This window comes from Gallus gallus, chromosome 1, assembly GCF_016699485.2.
Source record: "Gallus gallus isolate bGalGal1 chromosome 1, bGalGal1.mat.broiler.GRCg7b, whole genome shotgun sequence".
Taxonomy (NCBI): domain Eukaryota; kingdom Metazoa; phylum Chordata; class Aves; order Galliformes; family Phasianidae; genus Gallus; species Gallus gallus.
This window is the reverse complement of record NC_052532.1, coordinates 38,086,721-38,104,099: the sequence shown is the minus strand read 5'-3', so window position 1 is coordinate 38,104,099 and position 17,379 is coordinate 38,086,721. Positions and strand designations below refer to the sequence as shown.

At 46.8% G+C, this 17,379-nt stretch overlaps 1 long non-coding RNA gene across 2 annotated transcripts in view; it reads right to left on the bottom strand.

Moving 5' to 3' along the window:
- Positions 1 to 17,379, bottom strand: part of LOC107052799 — a 29,252-nt gene that overhangs the window by 10,823 nt on the left and 1,050 nt on the right. The window contains exons 2-3 of one of the 2 annotated variants that reach the window (XR_003077315.3): positions 15,792 to 15,960; positions 15,421 to 15,584 (exon numbers count right to left, since the gene is read on the bottom strand). This is a non-coding gene — a long non-coding RNA (uncharacterized LOC107052799). The remainder of the gene's footprint in view (positions 1 to 15,420; positions 15,585 to 15,791; positions 15,961 to 17,379) is intronic. The other variant, XR_005841383.2, reaches the window with a different exon arrangement.

Sequence of the window (17,379 nt, the reverse complement as noted above, 5' to 3'; positions counted from 1 at the left end):
AACAGAAGTGGATGAGATTTTATCACATCTCCTCTCCCAGCTCCAGGGCAGGACCTCTACATCTTCATGTCTCTGCACCTCTGTATCACTGCATATCAACATCACCACCACACATCTCGGAATCTCCACATTTTTGCATCTCAGCAGCTCTACCCCAACCTAAGTTCCTAGCACCCTGCCCTGGTCCCTCCCACCCACCTGGCTCCAGGGATGCCAGCTGAGCCTAAGCCTGCACCTTCGGTGACGCAAACCCATGCTGCCTGTCCTGCCTATGCCTGCACAGAGAGGACCCGCACAGCCACATGACTGAACATGAAGTGAGAAGGGCACACCGAGCATGATCTTCCCCTGGGCAAAGCCCAGGCAGGTCCGTTGCTGTGGACAAAACCAATCCCAGCAAGGCTGGGTTCATTCTCTTATCACGGGATCACAGAACAGATGAGGTTGGAAGGGCCCTCTGGAGATCCAGTCCCTGCTCAAGCAGGGACACCCTGAGCAGTTTGTCCTGGACTCCATCCTCTGCCTCCTGATCCTCTCTGCTTCATTACTGACACCTATCAAAGAGGGGAGATAGTCGTTGCCTTCTCTGCCTTTGATATCTGGAGGGAAGCTGAGAGAGTGTAACAGGGAGCCAGCATTACTGCAAGCCACAGGTGGTGTTTTTCCCTGTCAGAGCCCTTCAAAACAGAAGATAAGGCTGTGGAGCAGCTGAGCTAAGTGGCAGCTCACCAGAAAGCCCTTTTCTTTGTGGCCAGTGCTCAGGCCTACAGAGCACAAGTTGAGCCCTGCTGCCTGAGCAACCCAGAGCATCCATCACCATGTACCATGTCCAGCCACAGAGAGCCACTGTCCCACAGAGGGGTGTGCAGCAACCACTCCTGCCTCCAGGCTTCACCCCTGCTGTCAGTAGGGTGCCAGGGCTGGAAATCCAGCCACACCGAAGGAAGGCACCCAGCTGGCATTGGCCAGCTCACCCTGAAGCTGGTGGCCAGGAGCTCTCCTCAGCAGAAGGGGCAGATGTAGAACATCCCCATTGTGGCCCCAGCCAAAACACCTTGCCTTTATCAGCTGAGGGAAAACAAGCAGCTGGTGCAGCCTTTCCCACAACACGTGTTTAATGGAAAGGCACGGATTCACCTTTGTCACGTATTTTCTTGGAGCTCCTTTGAACAAACAACTAAATACCTTCCAAAAAACTCCTGTTTAGCACTGACAGCTTTCCATACACATAGCAGGAGAAGGAATGTGCCATCTCAGCCACTCACTGGCAACCACTGCGACAGTTTTTTGCAGACCCATGTCTAATCATACAACATGACATTCCTGGCATTACTGCAGCCCCCCAGATCTCTCGCTATCAGCATGCAGCCCCTAATTGTGCTCCCCTTTTCAAAATGCTGCCAACGCTACCATAACTCAACTCAAACGTATCACGGATCATATAAAAATTAAAGCATAAAAACAGTTTACTGGGAGAGGCCTTGGCTGCTGAACACAACATAAAAGTCAATTTGGAGAAGTGTTGTCACCTATGGCAAAGCTGTCCATACGCAGAGACGTGCAGTGAGCCATACACAAAGGACTGCTGTTCTTCCGGAAGTGAAAAGATACCCTTCAGCAACACAAATGTGGGATTTTATCTCCTTTTCCTACCATCCCCAGTGACACCAAAACATGTACCCTCGCAGCCTGTGCCTCTGGAGGAGGGAGGTGTTGAAGTCTGTGGACTCTAGGAGCAATCTGAAGGTTGGCGGCCCTGCCTGTGGCAGGGGGTTGGTACTTGATGGTCCTTGGGGTCCCTTCCAACCCAAGCCATTCTAGGATTCTATGATCTTGTCCTCATGGTTGGATGTTTTCCCTCCCCGCTTTTAGCCTTCAGGTCATACACGGCACACGCACCCTCACTAGCCATTTGGGGTGGGACACATGTGGCCCTGGGGTTGCGTGACACAGCAGAGCAGGCCTGGCAGCCTGCAGCTCCCAGGAGGGCGGGTCCTTCAGAGGTAGGCCCTCCTGAACTTCAGTTCCCTTGACAGAATGTTGGGGAGAGATGAATCACGCCCTAGGAACATCTACACGGCTTCAGATGATTTCTACCCCTGGTTTGCCCGTTTGGCAAATTCTATAAAGAAAACAACAGTGTCACAGCCTCCATCATCACTTGCTGTCTCACCAGAGCTTGCTGGCCTTCTTGCAGTCTTATGTAAATACTCTTTTCTTTCACCTTAACATAAAACACAGCATTCCCCACAGTTTTGTGCTCCAGGGATATTCCGAGAAATCAAAAAGAGTGTAACATGGAAGCTGCTTCACAAAAGCTGCTCCTGGCCGTCCTGTGACCCTTCTCTGTGGAGAACAGTTGAACCCTCTGTGCAGTTTTACATTTCTGGGGTGCTTCGGCTCTGATGTGGCCTTCTCAAAGTGCCCCGTCTCCCCAGCTGGAGTACTGGGGGGCTGCTTTTTCTCTCAATATCACAGGGTATTTAAAAGCCCCTCAAAGAATTTGCAAAAGGCGTGTTTTGATCTGTGGTTGAAGTTCAGTTGTACAGCACGACAGGGTCTCTCCCTGCACCGGCCAAGGCACAGCTCCTCACGTGTGTCATCTCTGCCATCCTTGCTCTCCCAGCTGTCTCTCTCTCTCCTCCATGTATTTCCCTTGATAGCTTAACTAGAGCTGCTCTCTCTCTATGGGGGAGCCTACTGTGGGCAGAAGAGCAATAGATTAAATATGAATCAGTTTCTACAGTGGAATGGTTTCTTTTATGGAATATTTTCCCCTTGAGAAACCCCAGCTTCTGCTGTTTCTGCATACCTGCAGCGGAGGCAAACCCAGTGCACCAGGATCTGCTGGAATGGCCCCTCACAGGCAGTCTGTACCTGGAGGTTCCTGCCAGAGACATGCAAGAGCAAATGTGTTTTGCCTGCCGCAGCAGATCACTGGGTATTTGCCATCACTTCGATGAAAAAAAAATCATGAAATAATATCTGGAAGGGCACTGGGGGCAGAAATTGCTCTTGTTGGCTAGAGAAACTTATTTTGCCAACAGTCAGGTTCTCCTGTGTTAAAGAGATGCGGAGCTAAAAATAAGCACACAGCCCATTAACCTTCAAGTGCCTTGCAGCAATTGCCTGGGGAAAAAGACAGGAGAGCTGGGTAGAGCCTGAAACAATAATTAACTGTGAATAGAGGCTGGAAGAAAAACAAGGATGATGTGGGAATTACAGAAAATGTCTTTTCCCAGAGGGGCTCTGCTCATCACCCTCGGGAGCTCAGGTGTATCTCCCCAACAGAAACTTGCAGCAGGAATGGTTTCTTCAGAGCCAAAGATTTTCAGGAGGGAGAGTCCTCCTTTGCCATTCTGATTTGAGTGGGCAGTGGCCTGTGCTTTGGTTGGCAGCTGGGATTCTGTGACCTTAGCCTGACAATACACCTGGGATGTATTGCAGAGGGAATACCTCCACTGCAGTGGGAATGGTGACCTGAAACCCTCTCAAGGGCATGGAGAAGACATGTGAGCTCAACGTGGTCTGAACCACGAGTCTGTGCTGCACTCAGTCACAAAAACTGACATACTCGGAAAAAAAAAAAAAGCCTTTTTTTCCATGTGAAAAGCTTTTCTTACCCAGCTGTGTCCCTCAAGGAGACAAAAAGGGCTGTTCACTCTGTGGCTGGGGTGACGCACTGTGTCCCAGGCTGCACTCAGCTGTGGGGCATCTGGTGCATGACTTTGGTCACCACCCAACCCTTGCTTGGGTTCTGGTGCCCATACCCTGGCTCTGGATGAGAAAGAGGGGTTAACTACTGCCTTTGGCTGAGTAAGATGTGCTGCTGGTTCTCATCTCACCCTCCTGCACAGCACAGAGGGGGTGTGGGACTCAAACCTGAACCCCTATGTCCTCTGTGCTACCTGCAAGCCAGCAGCACTAATAGTACCTGAGGACCTTGCTCCCAGATAACAAGTCACATCTGCAAAGGGCTTGCAAGCTCCCAGCAGGAAGGTGCATGGAGGCGTGGCATTGACTTCCGCATCCAGAGCCCACACAGCCCGGAAACACCGGAGGGAGAGATTTCATGTTCAGAATCTGTCACGCTTCATTCTACTCAGCCCAGGTCTTAAACGTGTTAAGCAGAAACTGGATTTTCTAATTAAAAAAGAGCAAAATAGCTCTTTGTAAATGAAGAATGACTTGCTTTTTTTTTTTTTTTTTAAACTAAAATGAAATTTTAATTGCATCTGTGTAACTCAAGGCAATTTTCAAGTAATCAGGGAGTTTTTGTTCACCGTTTTGTGGAGTGCTCACGATTCAGCATCTCTCTTTTAAATGCATCTCGCATCCAGTGACAAATAATTCATGGCTATGATCATTTCATTAAAGGTGCTCGGGAGGATTTACCATCGGCATTACTGAAAGAGGTGCCTTGTAAGATCAAATTTCCTACAAATCCCACAGCGGCTCCCACATTCTTCTAACAACTGGAGTGCCCGTGCTTCAATAAAGCAAACAGAAAAGCCTGGTCTTGCCAGCATGTAAGAAGTGCAACCAATTTTTCTAATATCTCTCTTGGACAAGAGAATCACCCCAGGATCACCCCGCTGCACCTCTCCAGGAGTACAACAGCTCTGTTCTTTCACCACCTGTGTCATCAGAGGGACGTTTTTCAATCCTGTCAGAAAGACAGTGACCTTTTATTTGCTGTGGCTCGATGACTCTTCCCAGCAAAACAAGTTCGGCTCCGTCTTCTGGCACCGTGCTCTGGCGGCTCAGGGCTGCAGGAGGGGAGCAGGCCCAAGGCCAGCCCAGTGCTCTCCGGCCTTGCCATGGCCACCCAGCACAGTTTCCCCTTGTAGCACGGAGCGCTGCTCCCACTGCTAGATCCTGGTTTTCTTGCTTTTCTTTGCCTTCATTTCACAACAAGCATGTGTTTTCACCAACCTGAAAGTCTAGGAGCATCAAACAAGTGACACACCCAGGCTGAAATGCCAGCATCCTGGTGTTTGTTTGTGAAAAGATTCCCATTTCTGTTCATCTTGTTGGAAGCGATTAGTTGCTAAACATTAGAAGACATGAGTTTTGAGTTGAGTGTAGACCCTCATTTCCCAGGGTGCAATGCCCCTTCGTTTAACACAGGTATGGGAGAAGCTTTACTTGGAGGAAGCCCCCTCCCAGTAATGGCAGCAAGGTTCCTTGTGCATCATTAGAAGCAGCTGGCCTAGGGAGATGACTGCTTCTGAGGGAATACCAGTTCCAACAACTATCACTAATCCTCTGCTTCCTGCTACTATCTGGTGTTTTATACTCTGCATTCTGATTTCTTCCTTTTTATGGCAAAGCAAGTGTGCATGGTAGATGTTTTTCTCTACTAGGTCTTTCAGTCTCTTTTTCTGTCCATCTTTCATCCTGAGTCTCAAACCATAGAAAAGATCCACCCCACCCCACCCCACCCCATCCCACCCCATCCCACCCCATCCCATCCCATCCCATCCCATCCCATCCCATCCCATCATTTGTGCTGTGCAGCAGCTTCCTGGCGATAACACTGAGGCAGACACCAGGATAACCCAGCCTTAACTTGGCTGTCAATAAACGTCAGCTGGGCTTCAGGACAGGAAGGCAGATAGATATATGGCTGCCTGTGGAAATACTGCTGCAGGCCAGCTGGTGAGCCTGGTCACCACAATCACACTGAGATCACTGCGATCGCACTGAGATCACCACTGTAGCAGTGTCCGCTGTAGTGACACGAGAGCAAGGCTGTTGGGCAGGCAGCACAAAAACGTTGTGAGGGGCTCCATTGGTTTCCACACTTCAAGACATTCATTATTTATGTTTTTCTGGGACTATTTCAGGTAATCTCAGAAATATTTCTGCAGTGAATATTTGTTAAATTATGCATGGTGTTTACTTTCATTCTTCTGCAGCTCTGCTGTCTTTCATGAATATGAAAAACAAGAATCCAGAGAGCTGCCTTCCTTTCGATAACAAAATTTTCCAGAGCGATCAGCCCAATTGCACAAACTCATGCCCATGCATGCACCTGGGGATTACCCATGCCAAAAGGGGACTACCTGCTCTGATGGGGAGGGAAAGGAGGGCACCGTCACCAGCCCATGCGGTGACTGCAGCACGGGAGGCACAAGGTTTGTTTTGCCCACGGGGGCTGTACGTGTCTGAACACCCGTTTGCATCAAGCAACAGTATAACTGAAACAATGGTGAAACCTCAAAGCAATGGCAAGTCTCCAGGAGAAACAGGCTCCTGAGAGTCAAAGATGATGTACAAACTACGATGCTTCAGCACTGCCTTGCTAATTTAGACACAAAGCTGGCATTTCAGCCCAGATATCTGCCACAAACACACCCTTCTGTTTTCCAATAAAAACCAGTACAGGCACATCTTCAATCCGTCTCTGGTTCCCAGTAGGCTGGCTGGACATTCCCAAATTTGCTTACTATGGGGAATTTACCTGTAGGTGAGAACCTGGCTTCCAATGCACTGAGGGGCAAAATCACTTCAGAACAGCATGTGGGTACTGCACCTTCTCTCAAAATCAGTACTTTCATCCCTTATAAGAGGCAGTTGAAACAGCAACTGGATTTCCTGTAGCTCATGTACATACAAGACTGATGTAAATCTAATCCTGATGTAAAATTTTGTCTTTTCCCCAGTCATGCCCATACTGACATGGAGGATATGTCAGCCAAGAAAGACACAGGGCTCTTGGAACAGGTCCAGAGGAGGGCCACTGAGATGATCAGAGGTCTGGAGCACCTCTCCTATGAAGAAAGGTTGAGGGAGTTGGGCTTGTTTAGCTTGGAGAAGAGAAGGCTCCAGGGAGACCTCATTGTGGCCTTCCAGTACTTGAAGGGAGCATATAAACAGGAGGGAGAACGGCTGTTTATGAGGGTTGATAGTGATAGGACAAGGGGGAATGGTTTTAAACTGAGACAGGGGAGGTTTAGGTTAGATATTAGGAAGAAGTTTTTCACACAGAGAGTGGTGACGCACTGGAACAGGTTGCCCAAGGAGGCTGTGAATGCCCCATCCCTGGAGACATCCAAGGCCAGGCTGGATGTGGCTCTGGGCAGCCTGCTCTGGTGGTTGGCAACCCTGCACATAGCAGGGGGGTTGGAACTCAATGATCATTGTGGTCCTTTACAACCCAGGCCATTCTATGAAAAAGTGAGATCCAAAATCTGAGTCTGAGATTCTCATGAACTTCGATCCAGCTTGCTAATTTGGGTCAAAGCTAGAAATCTCTTTATTATTATTATTATTATTATTATTATTATTATTATTATTATTATTATTAACTCTCAGTTTTCTATAAATAAGTGTAAAACTGACCAAACAATGAAAAACCTTGCTATAGTTCTGTTTGTTTGTTTTGAAAGAAATGCAGTTCTCCAATAGCTTCCTGCAAAAATGTTTAAATAAGCAAGCATTTCAATTCATACTTGAAGTTCAAAGATTCAAACATCGCAAATTCACCCTTCAAACCGACTAAGGAACACTGAACGAAAATATAACTAAGTAAATAATACCTCCCCCAAAAAAGTCAATAGAATTTTTGAAATACTTCTTTATATTGAATGCCAACTGTTATCCATGCAGAGGAATGTGCTTGTCGAGCAAAACCTTCCTGCAGTCAGCAGAGCGACACTTACATGGCTGAGCTGCGGGCTGCAGGCTGGGAGCCACCCGAGCAGATGTGGCTGCCTGGCGCTCGTGTGAAACAGGCACTTCCAGGTCATGCTGTGTCTCCACCCAGAGCAGCTGGCTGAAATGGTTCAGATGGACTGCAGCTCCTTCCAGTTGGTAGGGACGGGCTGTGATGGTGTAGGGTTGTCCCTGAGGGCATGCGAGGCAGAGCCGGGATGGGAAGAGGTGGCTCTTTGACCTCAGTGCTCTGCTGTGGTGGGGGCCATGCCATGAGCAACACTCCAAATTCAACCTCAGTGTATTGATAATCTGCAATTATATTCATAATTCCTTGTATTGAGCAATTATGGTAGCTGGAGATAGCCACTGGCTTACATTTCCCTGCCCCCTCCTGAAATGCCACCCCTGGGACCAGTGGAGGAGTCACACTGCCAGCACGTATTCACCCTGGGTTTGGCTGCTGCATGTGGGTCGGTCCCTTCTGCTTCCATCCTCCAGCTCATCCCATCACTCCTGATCTCTCCCTGCACCACCAAACCCTCAGCATTTGGGTCAGCACCACACCTAATGGGCGTGCTCATGTACCATGCTGGGGTGCTCCCATTGCAAATGCTTTCTTTAAATCCAGCGCAATAAATAGTTGTTGTGGCTGGCTTTTGTGTTGCTTTTTTTTTTTTTTAATTATTATTATTTATTTGTTGTTGTTGTTCCCTCCCCATTCCAAACTGGGCTCTAAAAGTATTCTTAAATGTTGCTAAATTCTTAAAAGTCCTTAAATGGCCACTGGCAAATTATGCCTTGTGACACCGAAAGGATCACATCATGAACTGTTCTTGTTTAAAAGAGCTCAGGATTATATAGCAGGACGATGCTGGTAAAATTCTATATTTTTTCATAGTTATTAATGCACCAAACAGATATTTTCCTAAAGAAATCTTCCTGCATTACAGCATGACAGAAAGGCAATGGAACCCAGATTGCTAATACTGTGTCAACAACCTTAATATACTTGAGATCATCATTATTTACTACTCAGACTCCATTGCATCACAGAGTGCAAATACATTTACTAATATTCTTATAAATAGAGATGAAGGATTTGCACATTCCAGCTGTGAGCATACTGGGAGAAGAAGCAGAGACTCCATCTGCTATCATGTTTGGCTGGCTGAATAAACCGAGTGACAATTTAAAGGAATATTGAGTTAAAGAATGGAGCCTTTGTCTTTTGGAAAACGTCCATGTTGTTGGTCAGCTTTTTGTGCTCTTCTAGCCCACCTAGAGTTGCTGCAAGGCAGGGTAATTGCACCAGTCTCTGTGTTTTCACTGTACTTGTTCTTTGGTCCAAGAGTATCATTTCCAACCCCAGCAGCTTGTTGCAGGATGCCTGTCCAGACACACCTGCATGGCTGACCCCTGCCCACTGCAGCGGAGGCAGTGCTGCAGAGGAGCTAGCACAGCCCATGGCACTTAGGTAAAAGCATCACACAATCGTAGAATCATTTGAGATGGAAGGGACCCTTAAAGGTCATCTAGTCCAACTCCTCTGCAATGAACAGGGACACCTACAGCTAGATCAAGTTGTTCAGAGACTGTTCCAGCCTAACCTTGAGTGACTCCAAGGACGGGGCACCCACCACCTCTCCGAGTGACCTGTTCCAATGCCTCACTGCCCTTATCATAAAAACCTTTTGCCTTATACCCAGTCTACATTTCCCCTCCTTTTGTTTGAAGCCATCTCTCCTTGTCCAGTCACAACAGACCCTGCTGAAGGGTCTTTCCCCCTCTCTCTTATAGCCCCTCTTCAGATACTGAAAGGCCACTCTCAGGTCTCCCAGAGCCTTCTCTTCTCCAGGTTGAACAGTTCCAGCTCTCTCAGCTTGTCCTTGTAGGAAGGTCTTCCATCCCTTGCATCATTTTTTATGACCCTCCTCTGGACGCACTCCAACAGGTCCACATCTCTCCTGTGCTGAGGATTCCACATCTGAATGCTGGACTCCAGGTGAGGTCTCACCAGCACAGAGCAGAGGGGCAGGATCACCTCCCTCAACCTGCTGGCCACACTGCTTTTGATGCAGCCCAGGACACTGTTGGCTTTCTGGGCTGTGAGGGCGCACTGCAGGCTCATGTCCAGCTTCCCATCCACCAGTACCCCCAAGTCCCTTTCAGCAGGGTTGTGCTATATCTTTACATCCCCCAGCTTGTACTTATAGTGGGGGTTGTCATAACACAGGTGCAATACTTTGCACTTGGATTTGTTGAACCTCATGATATTCTCGTGCTCTCACTGCTCAAGACTGTCTAGGTCTCTCTGGATGTCCTCCTGTCCCTCACACTGAGATATTTTATACAGCTTTACAACCCACCACTGTTAGCTGGAGGGAGTAGATCCACCCCCAGTTTAGCTCCTCCGTGGAAAGGACAGGAGGCTGCACTTGCAATGAGCTTTCCAGTGACCTCTGTCAGGAGGCTGGTGTTTCTCTTACTAAAGAAACATTAGAAGAATCTGGAAGAGAAGTTAGCTGCTGGCAAGGAGAAATTGGCACAAGGAAATGAGACTCAGCAGTGAAAGAGAAGAACAGTGTGCTGCTGGGGCCCGTTTCTCTTCTCCTACCCAGCAGCCTCGCATCAGGTTAACCCTCACAGTCTCCAGTGAAGCATGTGCAAGGGTGTAGAGAAGCTTCCAAGTATCTTCTTGCTTCTGTCTGTTCTAATCTGAGTATTTGCATTACAAAGCAAACACTTCGTTCTGCAATTTGAACTCTACCTATGTACTTCCTGAAAGCAATTTAAGAACCAAATTTAAGAATCATTCAACGGGCACTGCCAGTCCCCAGGAGGCAATGATATTTAAGCATGCGAAGGCAAGATAGCTGCTTCCTTGTCAAACTGCAGGGATGGAATTAAAAGTTCAGGAAATCAGTCTTGGATAACAAAATCAAGAACTAAGTCTAACACATCGCCTCCCAACATCAGGAAAAACCTGATTTGCCTTGCAGGCACCAGGAAGATAATGAAGCACGAAGCTGTCACTCCTTGGGCCGTTCTCATTTCTCATTCTCTTCCAGGAATACAGAAGTTCCATTAGGGGGAATGAAAATTACTGCCCACAGATTTGCCCCGTCCTTTGGAAAGCTGCATCCCTGCTTCCGTGGGCAGCCTAAGCACTGCCAACAGGGCTGTACTTCGGAAGCTGCCAGGCAGGAGCAACCTGCAGCCAACATTTGTGCCGCTGCGTAGAGGGCACCTGGAAAGACTGAGAAAAATTCAGATATCAACGGCTGCCATAATCCTTTCTTGGCAGGAACGACAGACAAATGACCTAATAGGTCTTTTTCATCTGGAATATCTATGAACCTGAAAATGGTGCTGCATTGATTTCCTAAAATAACATTTTCATCATCAGGCTGCATTTCTTAAACCGGTACCTCAGAACCAGAGCATTTCCATGCTAACTCAACTTCTCTATTTGTTCCCTGAGCTCCTCTGAAATTGCCAGCATCTGAAAAAAAAAGACCCTGAGGGTGAACGGCGATAGGGCTGAAGGTGTGGGGACCACTGAAGGATTTCTGTCTAGTGTCATTAAAACATTAGATAACACACTGCGTATCGCTGTCCTCTATTAATGTTTCTATTATGAATATAATAACTGACGGGTGACGAAGCAAATTGCTGCAGGCTTTTGATAAACATGAAGCAGACCCTTGTTTCCCCAAATGTAACCAGGGGCTGTGATCTCGCTGCTCACCGAGGAACAGCCTCTGGCAGCCCTGCAGCTCTCTGCGCCGGGGCACTGAGGATACCTTGCTATGCAAAGCAGGAAGGAGCACTGGGTTTCTTCCTTGAAAGGAACCATTCCGGTTTCGCAGCAGTGGGGTTGTTAGAATAATTAGGAAAACAAGTTAATTTCCAGGCCTTACTGTGGGAAAGAGACGGACAGCAGGAAACGGGGCAGCGAGAAGCAAGCTCTGGTAGGACAACATGACAGGGCCTTTCTGGCACAGGGCCTTCTGAAAATAGCACTAGGGCTGGCTGGGGAAGGCCAAACTCTTCAGTCTTGATCACCCATATAGTTATCTCTTGACTCAGAGTCCCGTGGAAGCAGAAGCATGTGCTGTCCTCAGGTTTCATCTCCCAGCCCACAACACCACACACCGGGCTCAGCTGCCTGTGGGATTTGCCATCAGCCGTGGGCCGCAGGGCTTCATGCTCAATGCAGCTCAATGAGAAGGCTCCTCCTGGTGCTCTGGCCTCACTCAAGAACTCAGCGTGTTACATGGAATGTGCCCCAGTGCTCATGATATAGCCTAGCAAAGTTTTTTTCTCCAGGGTGGTAGAGAATAGCATGTCAGGGAACAAAGGGATCAGGTGGGAGCCTGCTGAGCTGCAAGCACAGCCAGGAGACCACGGGAGGAGAGGGAGAGCAGCTGCACTGCCAGAGCAAGGTTTGGATCATTTCATTCGCTTAAGCACTTTTCTGCATTGATGAGGAGATCACTCACGCTTCAGCTTATAGAGAAAGGGCATTTTATCAAACTACGTTTTTTATGCAAACTAATCAATAAATGATGTTTTGATAGTAACTTTTCTAAATTTCTAAGCGGGCAGCATCCCCGCAGTCTGATGTTAGCAGAGCCATTTACGTGATTTGCAGCCTTGTACTCAGCCCAAAACCCATCTGTCATCCTGTCTGTAATTTAGTCTTGCTCTGAAGATGAAACATCTTTTCAAAATTCATCACGGTTAGTGAAATGGAAATAGCCACATTTCTATTCAGCCTCTTTTAATACTTTGGCTTTCCCCCCTATTCTGAGAGCATAATAACCGCCAGGAAAAGCTATTTCAACAAACAACTCTTGATTCTCCGGTGTTCAGTTAGGACAGAGCTCTGCTATTTCTTTCTCTTTTCTCTCTTGTGGCCAGATGAAGCACTTGCTTTTAGTATGGTTTTCTACATATCTGAGGTTTCTCTTCAGCGCTTTTAGTCTTACTAAAAGTGGAGGTAGACGCTTACATGGAAATGATTTTTACTGAAAGGTTCTTTGTAATTGAGAAAAATTAAATAAAACGGGTGCTTATTCAAGAAAGGATCCTTCCTTTGCTCTCACTCCTGGGAACACTACAAAATAATAATAGTGTCATCCTACTTATAGGCCCACATATTGCTTACTAGACTTGGTGGAGCTCTGTGTGTTCAGCAGGGGTTTGAAGCCAATAGTAGGCACAAAGTTTGCTGGATTGGGGGAGGAGAACATGCCTCCTCTCCTTTCATCTATCCATTTTTACCTGCTGTTTTCTGGCTAAGCTCTGCAAACCATCAGCACTTGGTTCACCCTCTCAGCAGCCCCTTTCCACTGCCCACCACCTGCCCATGCATGGGCCCTTTGCCACCGCCTCCATCCCCGAGCAGCTGCCTCCTGCAAGCTTCAGCTCTGCCCTTCTCTCTCTCTGGTGCAGCCTCAAAGAGTTTCTATGCCAAGTTTTGTCAAGGTTGTACAAGCACTCTTGAGTACAACTGGAAACAGAAGTTGATTGTGCTGTCCTCAAGGTCCTGCTTTTATTTATTATTAGACTTTGCAAACTGTTTGGCTGCAGCGTTTGAAATGTGAACACATGCTAGCTCCACCTCAGCTGTGATAGTACACAAACCAAATGGAAATCTACTGATCAAAGCTCCTATCTATTTCAACCGGGTTAGGATTTCACCTAGGTGTCTCTTTGAAATACCAGTTTTGGTACTGAGCCCTTGCCTCGCAGCTCAGGGGAGGTCAGTCCTTGGGTGAGGTCACTGGCACTTTCCCATTTTGTTGAGTTTCTCAAATCGTGTTTAGAGAATGCACGAGAGTATGAAGATGATCTTTGTCTTCAACCAGTATCCTGCAGTGAATCTTTGACTCGGAACATATCACTGGGTTTTAGCATGGGCAGCACGTATAGGGAAATTCCCACATGAAAGTAATATATAAGTGCAAATTTAAGTGTTGAAGAATGTGGCATTTTTTGAAGACGTCTTTCACAACCTCAGAACCTTCCCTGTTTGTGCAGCGGGCACCAACCTCCTCCCAGCTAGGTGAGAATTTTGCTTCATTCCACTTAGCTCTGTAGCTGCGACGGTTTGGAAAGATCTGGGTCAGAATCAAAGGCAAAACACTTTTGTAGGAAAAGCACTATTTTTCTTTTTCCAGAATGTGCTTGTAAAGATGAGGCAGAATATGCAGCTAGAGAAAGCTCCCTCTCTGTCCTCAGCAGAGCACGCAGACCTGGGAAAGGTCTGCCCTGTGAGGGCACTGCAGCTCTGAGCCACCCCAAGAGAGGGGGATGCAGAGACCCAGGTGCTTTTCCCAGCACACCTGGTAACCTCAGACCCCCTGACTTCCTTTCCTGTTGGTAGGAATGAGACTGCTGTAGCACAACCCCTCACCAGGTGCTGTGGCTGCTTCTGATACTGTACAGCCAAGGACCTACATTAGCCAAGGGCTGTTGGCCTGAATAAATCATCCGTGTACATTATTCCTATGGTTCCTCTCCACTTCCAGGTCCTATTTCCTTCTTCCACCCAATGTCAGCAGCTTTCACAGTTTATGCAGCTACCGAAAGAGCGTTGGCCTATTTTATTTTGTCAATATGAAGATAGAGGCGGTGTTTATTATCTGAGCTGCTGCAGTGCCCTCTGAGATATCTGTGGGAAGGAAGACCTGGAGGGTCTCATGTTTTTGTACTCGTACAGAGACATAAAAAGGGAAGAGTAAATCCTGGGAAGCAAGGGCACAGTGAGAACTAAAACTGAAGTTTGCTCACCAAAGGTTAAAATCTTAACCATACAATGACACAAAGAAATAAAATACAAAGTGGGGTGTTTTGCACAGTGAAGCTGCATTAGAACCGGGCTCTTCAAAACAGCCCAGAAAAAAACGCATCAAGACAGCCCTGCATGAAGCTGGTAGTTCGTTTGGGTAAGATCAAGTAAGGACATATGGATCAGGATCCTGACTTTGCAGGTCAGGTCCAGCTCTTGGAAATACAGGCAAGGAACACGACACCTGGCTGACTCATCCACGCCTGGGGTGAGTCAAAGATAAAACACCTATTTATCCAGAAAGGACATTTTATCTTTCCCTTCCACTCCCAGGGGAAACACGGGTAATTCTGTGGGGAGCACATTCACCTGTGGGCTCGCAGGTCTGGGTGGGCCCTGATGCTTCTGCCTGTCAACTGTGAGCTGAGGGCTGCAACAGCGAGCGGATCAGCCAACAGCGTAAGAAATGTAGGGGTTTGCCTCCCAGGGAAAAGGAGTTTTGTAGAATTGAGGTCCAAGGAGAAAAGTGTTTTACATAAAAATATTTTCATTAAAAGGCTTTTAGTTCGTATGCTGTACTTCTTTTAGCAGCCCACATTTTGCCTTTCCTATTTGCTTGCTTGCCAGGTTCTATCAGTTGTTAAAAAGACCTTGCCTCTAAGGCTTTCTGTGCCCACTGCACCGCTGCCCAGAACAGCAGTACTCTTCCTCATTCCTGAAATGTCTAACTGTATTTTTCTCCCTAGGATAAAAGGCAATTTCTGGAAAATAGTCCCTTAAATTCGTAGCAAAAATGAACATTTTCATCGCACTGACCAGAACAGACTGCCATCTCCTATTCCTACTTTTGTTTTCATGTTTGCCTATTGCATATCTTTATGTAGCATTCATAGGTACAGCCCGAAAATATCAACGTGAAAGTCTGGTTTGTAATTAAAGACAGTGTTGTGATCATTACTTACTCTTGATAGCAGTTTACAGTCAGTTTTCCTGGAAATTCATTAGTAGTGCAAGAATCTTTCAGTCCATCTTCCGAAGCACTGTTACTCACAGTTCGTGTTCTGACCTCCTGTCCAGCCAAGCTCCGAAGTCCACCCAGCTTTTAAGAGTTGCTCTTTCTGGACAGCTGTTAAGAAACCAAATGGCCTCTATAAATTCAAATATAACCTCTCGGAAACAAAAGACAAAACAAACCCGCTTTCCCTCCCACAGAATAAGAGACCCCCTAAGCTCTGCAATGTCTTATTCAGTGAAACAGCTTGGGAGATTGGACAATATCTCACTGGAAAAATTTCTAAAGAATACCAGAAAATGATTTAACAAACCAACCTACCACAGTGTGTGGCATTTTGTCTGTCTTTAATTCATCTGCAACCACTGCCATAGATTTATATCAGAAATCTGCTGTCAGAACAAGCACTGGATATGCGTACAGGGCAGCATCCTGCCAGCTGTGTCTTTGTGTTTCACGGCACAACGTGCAGAAGCAGAACAAGGCACCCCTGTAAGGCAGCAAGGATTAGAACTGCAGCATGGATTCCAGATGCGGTATGATAAGGGAAAAAGAAACAAACGAACCTAAAATGGTGGACTACTTCTAAAACCAAACTGTCTCACATCAGAAATGTTGGAATAGTGACAAATACTTTAGTCCCATATGTGCAGTCTGATATCCCTGTGCCCCCCAGTGTCCCCTCCTCTGCAAGCTGCACACAGAGCGGTACATTTCCTTCATTGTCACCTACAGATGCTCCTGACATAATTCTTGTGTGAGTGCAGAATAAGAAACAACAGCAGTGGTTTTGACAGCTTTGTCCTTCTGAGATGCAAATTGCCAGGGAGAAAACAAAATTCCAGCTTTTCCACAGCTGTTCTGTAATGCCATCAGGTATCAGCACACGTGGGGGCAGAGCAGCAGGGCTTGGTGAGCTACAGTGGACCAAGCTGGCAGGAAGCAGTCTAGCCACTACAACATGGCACTTGGCTCACATTAATTTGTCCTGCTGAGGAGCATGCACTATATATAAAGCTGAGACAGGACGAAAAAGAGTGGTTCTGAATGCCTTCCCACTTTGGAAACTCACCACCACATCAAGGTGGCAAAATTCAGTGGAGCTTTGGTATGGATTATTGCTTTCTCGCCCTCCTCCCCATTCTGCCTCCATCCCTGGAGGTGTCCAAGAAAAGTGTAGATGTACTGAGGGACGTGGCTTAGTGGGGAAATACTGGTGGTAGGTGGATGGTTGGACTGGATGATCTTGGAGGTCTTCTCCAACCTTGGTGATTCCACGATTCTATGCCTCTTTGGTCAGAGATTTTGCAGGAGGAAACAGTCATCACTTAATCCAAGATACACTTTGCAAATGTGTAATGTGTATGGCGCCCTATCACCCATGAACTTTCCCAACAAAATCCTACACAGTGGTGATGGAAATGTAGCAGCCTTCAGAAAAACAGAGTGTCTAAGTTTCCAGTGCTGCCAGTCTGGCACCTCTTCTGAGCTCTAAATTCTGCTAAGGATGTAAACGGGGGTGGTGAGTGGGAGAGCTAAGCACAAAACTGGTGTCTTTACTTCCCATCAAAATGCTAAAATTAAATCCTTTTTAGTAAGAACTTCCATTCAAGAATAGTTTCAAATATGAGAGACAAGTATGTTGTTACTAACAGAATGATTTATCAGGTCCTTTTTTTCCCCTCTCAGTAGAGGAAAAAAAAAAAAAAAATCTGGCAAAGAAATTCTGGGATAATATGTCTATTTAATTCAAATACAACATTCCAAATATATTTTCTCTCTCTCCCTTTATTTATCTTGTAAGATGTGATTGGGATGCTTCCATCTAAACGTTTGGCAAGTTATAAGTAAACGGATCGTGGTGTTGAGAACATTTTCTTTCCTTTTTGAGAGTATGTATAGAAACAGC